This window comes from Amphiura filiformis, unplaced genomic scaffold (genome assembly GCF_039555335.1).
Source record: "Amphiura filiformis unplaced genomic scaffold, Afil_fr2py scaffold_266, whole genome shotgun sequence".
NCBI lineage: Eukaryota > Metazoa > Echinodermata > Ophiuroidea > Amphilepidida > Amphiuridae > Amphiura > Amphiura filiformis.
Genome location: NW_027305730.1, coordinates 1 through 6946, shown reverse-complemented (window position 1 = coordinate 6946; position 6946 = coordinate 1). Strand labels below are relative to the sequence as shown.

The 6946-nt window shown below is 35.2% G+C and overlaps 2 long non-coding RNA genes across 2 annotated transcripts; both read right to left on the bottom strand.

The window, feature by feature from the left end:
* Positions 1 to 1502: 1502 nt before the first annotated feature.
* LOC140145433 (uncharacterized) lies at positions 1503 to 3486 on the bottom strand. Its single transcript, XR_011858058.1, has 3 exons — positions 3313 to 3486; positions 2621 to 2735; positions 1503 to 1592 (listed from the first exon to the last, which is right to left on the bottom strand). It is a non-coding gene; the product is annotated as an uncharacterized lncRNA (long non-coding RNA).
* Positions 3487 to 5055: 1569 nt separating this feature from the next.
* Positions 5056 to 6750, bottom strand: LOC140145432 (uncharacterized). The gene is made up of 3 exons (XR_011858057.1): positions 6698 to 6750; positions 6349 to 6546; positions 5056 to 5106 (listed from the first exon to the last, which is right to left on the bottom strand). It is a non-coding gene; the product is annotated as an uncharacterized lncRNA (long non-coding RNA).
* Between the last annotated feature and the right edge of the window lie 196 nt (positions 6751 to 6946).

The window sequence follows — 6946 nt, the reverse complement described above, 5'->3', positions numbered from 1 at the left end:
GTCGAAAAAGGATTTAAATAGCCAAATGATTACTAGCCAACACTTTTGTGTATCACAAGTGTCATTTAAAGCCTTAATGTACGATTTCCATCAAATTTCAAATTGGTTATTCTATACTCAAAATGCTGAAATAATACTAGTAATAATGTAGGGTAGGGTTTCTGTCGAGTTTGAGCTGAAATAGCAAGGTATAGTGAAAAAACCCTACTGGTTATTTTGACCGTTTAACATGCAGTTCTATAACAGGACATAAAGTCATAGTTTTATGAATTATGATTTTATGTCGAACTTTGCTCTGTTGACTTACTAGCACAACAAATTTGGCTGATTCCATTTAGGTGGAAGTTGGGACATGTGTAAATCAGGTTTGAAAAAACTTAACCAATTTCATATTATAAGATCGTACATTATGGCTTTAAGGGTATACGAGATATTGTTGGTCGAAGCAGCCAAAAAAATCGTTTTTCATTATCTGAATCAACATATTTTACAAAAGTTCAGTGATATTTGAATTCTTTCACACGCTCGCTATGAATTGAGCAATGCAATTTTTGCTAAAGCTCACTACCATTCCCAAGATGCTGTGAACTACTTTTTTCTGCTGCTGCTTCGACCAACAATACATCGTATAACCTTAAATGAGCCTCTCGACTATATTTACCTGAGGGTTTACGCTCTTTCTGATTGCTTGGAATACCCTATTGCTGAGAGCCCCTTCTCGGAAAATCAACTCCTCTACTCTCTTTGTAATCAGCGGTCTTCCTCTGACGTAATGATCTTCTATTGCCCGCTCTAAATTATCCAGGTTAAATGTCAATTAACTTTCTTCTAATGTACGGCAGCAATGTGCATGAATAAGGGGTAGGAGTTCCTTGTTCAAATCATAAGCCACGAGATGTGAATTCGTCACACTTCCAGGAGGAAAAAAAGATGTTCGGGGTTGCATTTGGGGTTTATGAATAAATAAATAAATAAATAAATAAATAAATAAATAAATAAATAAATAAATAAATAAATAAATAAATAAATAAATAAATAAATAAAAATAAATAAATAAATAAATAAATAAATAAAAATATACTAGCCTTCCTTGGAATTGTCTCAAATCCTGGTAAAATTGAATGAAGGCATTGTGACATTCAATGAGGAAGTTCACCAATTCAGTAGAGCACAGACCATCACCGGTTGATGTAGGAAGAAACACGACCAGATTGCAATTCTTGAAGTCCAACTTGCCTTTGTATTCATTCGGTATGCTTGCTGAAGCAGCTGTGTGCGTGATGGCATGAAAAATTGATCCCAGTAATGTGTGGTTATAATTTTATACTAACTTTTATCTGCATTTAGTTTTTAACGATTTAGTTAGTGTGCAAATTTTACACGTGAATTCTCTTTTTGAGGCGGACAACAAGCATATAATAAAACAAGTAACAACCATGATAATCGTAGACTTCAACACTTAGAATTTGAAGGTAAAACAATGAACAATACAAGAAATTTACCTAGCTCATTCCCTTCTATTTCGATCACTTGGTTCCATGCAGTTAGAAAGCTTTCCATTAAACGTGTGGTCTTTTTGTCAGCATCATACGCTACATTTGAAATTAAAACAACAACAACGATGTTCTGGTGTGAGTGATAGTTCACATGGCGGCTTTAAGACATATTACTGACAATGGTATAGATAGGCCTAAATCCTTGACATTAGTAGCTTGGAACATTTTTTTTCCTCATCACAGTCACTATCATTGACCTTAGAACCCGCTCCACTCATGACATAAAACATGTTATTGAGTACGTAAATCTTGTTTACAAATGGAGTGGTAGTTAACCATTTTTGCATCAAATTCACTTGATTACTCACTTAATTAAAGAAACAAAAAAATAAGAGATCCCATGAAAACAAAATCACAAAACTTTAAATTAGCACAGGCATTACTCAAGTTTCTGAGGGGCAGTGGTACTTAGCCCTAGCAATATTGTAACATTTTCACATAAAACAGATTTGTCTCCTTTTAATTTTGACCCTAACAATGCGTGTTACTCCGTCGATCGTGAATGAAGTCAGTCCTTGAGATGTGTTATGATCATCCCGTACGGTAGGTACGTACATTGTACTATGAACATCGCATACGCGTTCGACGAGTATTTCGAACGTATGAATAAAACGACTGGGCATGTAGTTTACAGCACCTAAAGCCATGATTTCTGCAGGGTACATTTGCATAAAAATCAGAACTTTGAAAAACGCTGGGTGTCCTCCTCAGTGAATGTTACAATATTGATTCGATGAATCATATGTGATGCGATCAAATCAGTCGGAACTCGGAAATATTGATTTTGAGATATAGCCAAACAAAGCAAATATTTCTTTTTGTTTCCTGTTGTTTTGGAAACTCTTTAATTGCTCAGATCTTTGGAACTGGTTGCTCAATTTCAATGGAGTTTTCTGCAAAATGCAGGTTTGTAAATGTTTTTAAAAATCTTGTAAGAAACTGAAAATATAATATTTCCGAGTTCCGACTGATTTTGCTTGATCGCATCACATATTATCCTTACACCTGTGTGTTTATAAATAAAATTAAACAAATAATATGCATTATGCTCTATAGTAACTTACTTGCGGAAAGTTTTCTGGCTTCTACTAGGTCGACACATCTATGATACCGTTCAATTAGAAGGCGTTGCAAGCGAATGATATCCGGCAAGTAGATCATTGCTCTCAGTACTGGCTCCTGAAGTTATAAATCATGCAAATAATCACCTATAGCAGTTCAGACATCAATAAATGCCAGAAGGCTTCATTTTAGCTTTATTTCATGCTCCATTTTCGTCAAATGCTGCTTTCTAAATTCTAACATTCAAAAATGTCCTCCCCATGTTCATATTTTCCGGCCCTATCTGACGGGGGAGAAAAGTGTTTAATGCTAAACACCCGTTGATCTAAATACAATATAAAACGTACTAAAAAGAAGTGTCGTTTGTTATGATAGCTGTGTCCTGGAGCTCTACTATGTTGGTGGTGTTTTCTCAACAACTAAAACCCCAAAGAAAAAACTAAATTTTGAAATGCGAGGTAAACTATTTACTTTCGAATCACGGGTATTAGATGACAACAGATCGAGTATCTGTGTAAGATCGCAAGATCGCCATTCAATGAACTATTCTGAAAAACAGAACAGCTACCCCCTTCCCTCTATTCATTAGGTGTAGGGAAACCGTGATTTGAATTAATGCATCAGGGAGTTTAAAAAGGTATTTTCTCTACTTTTAACTGTACTTTTAAATTTGCATATTTAATTTCATGTATACCTGTTGAATGAATGCATCCAATAGTTGGTATTGTTTCTGTCCACTTTTCTGCCGTTCACTATCCATGTATTGGTGCAATGTGGCAACACTTATTCGGGGTTGGTATTGCCAAGCTACTGGCAACGTTGCGAGTCGTTGTACATCTCCCACTGTGGCGGCCTCCAGTGATTCAGGTTTGTGGAGAACTTGTAGCACTACATCTTTTTCGTCTGCTTGCAGGTCTCTCTCGGTCTTTAAGCAACATTTAGATACCAGCCCATGGTCCTGTATTTGGAAATAATAGGAACATTTATTGTTATCAATTAATAACTAGAATACACTCAGAAGTGGCTGAAACATCTTGCAGTCACCGGATAAAAATATACCTTTATAGTGCGGTTTATTATTTCTAAAATTTATAATACCGAGAGTAAACTGTTTATTGCATAACGAGACTTAGGAGATTACAAGAGAGATGTGGGTTGAATGAGCAAGAGTTTTGAATTTGAAAAAACAAATGCAGAATGCAAGTGGCATATTATTATTATTATCATTATCATTATCATTATCATTATTATTATTATTATTATTATTATTATTATTATTATTATTATTATTATATACGAGTGTCATTGCCTTCCAAACTAACAAACAAAATAAATTATTGTGGTAAATTCACATACTTTTTATGTAAATAAATTCCTCAGGTTTGTATCTTGCTTGGCAAAACCAGTACTCTAATATTTATTTGGCCCCCTCTTTCTGATCTACATCGCTTCCCATGTCGCAAGGGCAAATCATGTCGTCAATTGGGAGGACTCCAAGATACTTGTCAAAGAGCATGTCAGGTCCAGAGAAGTACAGAAATCAATGGAGATCAGAAAGAGGGGGACAAAGACCATGAATAGAGAGGAAGGCACTTATTTCCTAAGTCACGTATATGACCCACTTTTGAAGACTGGAGATAAGACCACTCACGACCAGAAGTCAGTTTCCCGGGAAGGTAGATCAGATGGTCACATCTGATGAAGTCCTTCGACAAGTAGGACGAAATATTAAAGTAAGTATATACTTTGGCCAAGCAAATGAATATACAAAAGCCACCTAAGTCCATACTTTGGCCAAATTGAGTTAAGCATGGGAAATTGTTGCTATACATAGGCCTGTCATATGTATGGAAGAACAACTCAAATTCATCCTCTGTGTCTATTGAGCATGTGAAAAATAGCATGTATGAAAGAATCACCCAATTCCATGATTTGAGTCTTGTAACACATTGATTGAAATCCAGTATGTATAAAAGTCCACTTGTAACACATTCATTGCTAGAGAGTGACTTTTGAACCAAAAATGGGTTTAATAAAGGAAAGTGTGTGGTTTATATTACATGGCAGAATGCTTATCAACATACATACCTGTGTGCTTTATTTTGTATTATCTTACTAGTGGTGATCTCATTCTAACATTGTTGTCTTTGTATATGATTCAAAAAAACCACCCAAGTCCAAAATTTAAAATGAACCCCACGAAGTCCCTGAAATGCTAATCGTCATACCTAATACAGGTTAATCCACTCATTTGTACGTTAAACTTACTATATTGACCAGGTAAATCTAACTGAAGGATTAAAATGATACACAGGTTTTTCTCTCAAAATCACTTCCCATGGACTTGGGTGGCTTTTGTATTCATGTATTCAAATACACCAATAGGTATAGACATTTGATAATGTGAATGTGAAAGTATGACTTTCCATAGATAATCGCCAAGGTCAACATCTTCAGATTGCCTTCGTGGAAGAATGTTTTGCATCGCCTGTTGATAAACAATAAAGCAGCTATTTTTACAACCAGATGCAGAACATTCTACAGATAATTATGAATCAGATTTCCGCGTGAACATTTTGAACAATTACATGTGCTTCTCAACTTATCTAATGACCAACACGTTACTCGCAGTCGAGTCGACGCTTGATCCACTGTTATTAGTTAATACAACAGGAGTTATTAATGGGTTTGACGAGATGATGAGATGTTTATCAGTTATATTAGAGTTGTTATGATCAAATTGATAAATTTCTGTTTCCCACAACGATAATTTATTCTAGCTTAGCTAAAAAATGTTGTTGTGTTGGCCTCGGCGTCCATTATTTTTAAATACATTAAAAAAAGGTTTTATTATTATTTTTAGCAAAACAAAATTGAGGGGGTAATAACCCGTAGCCTATTTTTTGATCCCCTACGTTCGCTAAAAAGATTGGATAGTAGATAGTAAAACTAGCCGGCACTCAACTTAGGCTAGCTATAGCCTTGATAGGACCTACTCACTGAATCATAATTTCCATGGCTGTTATATTGTTTACTTCAAGAAAATGTTCAACATTGGGAGAACAACACATTTGTTTTCCTTTATCAATAACAGCGTGGTGATTTAACGATGAACACTTAAAATGCACATGTGCAAAAGGAATATTCTCAATTAGTCATTTGCCGACAAAAATGTTTACATTTGTGACAAAATACTAGTATTTTTGTCTATAACCATGCTTAACTCAATTTGGCGCACACTATCAATTGCAATAAAGAATTCTGAGGATCTTCATCAGTTTCAGCAATACTGGAAAACAGCTTTGACCGCTAAGAGCAGATTAATAAATAATAAAAATGTAAATTAGAGTAATTGAGTCAGATAATTTCGGGAGGTGCAATTTGATACTAATAATATAAAAAAGAGGACTCCTTGTACTTATGCTGCCTATACACGATCAATTTTATTTATCAATATGTGGGACCCTATAGGCAATAGTGGAGACAAAATTTACCATTGTGCACTAATGTTCATGTGTATAGTGCACAAAGGTAGATTTTGTATGCACTCTTGTATCTAGGGTCTTTGATAGTGATCAAATTGAACGTGTTTGGGCCTCACATAACACATCACGCATCAGTTAATTTCAATCGTCTTAAATGTTTGAAGTTTCCATTTCATTTAATAAAACTGGCTTTACAGGTCTATCAAAATGTATTGTTTAACCAATGTTTAAAGAAGTCCTCTTACTTTCATCTCCCGTGGTTCCAGTAGCAACTTTTGCAACGGCTGTCGTAGGTAATCCTTTGGGCTACATTGGATGGATAACATTGAATGAACCACTACTGCAATGATCATCTGATGGTCATATGACTGCTTGGGTGCCACGACAAGGTTGTAATTCCCTTCTACGTGAAGCAGGTTTCGAACTAACCGAAAACCAAATTCCTATAGATTAAAAAAATATAAAGAGTATACCTTCAAAATAAAATTCATAAAATTATCTTTTCCGACATCTATGGTAATGATGACGAACGACGGGCGTGGTTTTAATCCACATTATTATGACAAGAATCATCATACCAAGCATCATACTAACCTTGTTTTCGTATGGTCCATCCTGGATGACACTCGTTAGGGTTTGCTTCATCTGCAAAGACAGAAATAGAAGGACAACAATCAATAATATGCCTAGGTAGTAGGCCAAAATCAATCAAATGGTATAAAACCCAACCAAATGTAAGAAGATGTTAGGAACCAACAAAACGGAGGTTGCAGGTAATCACAGTCTTTATTTAGATATTTAACAAGCTTTCGGACATTTTCCTTCATCAGGTGAACCTGAAAC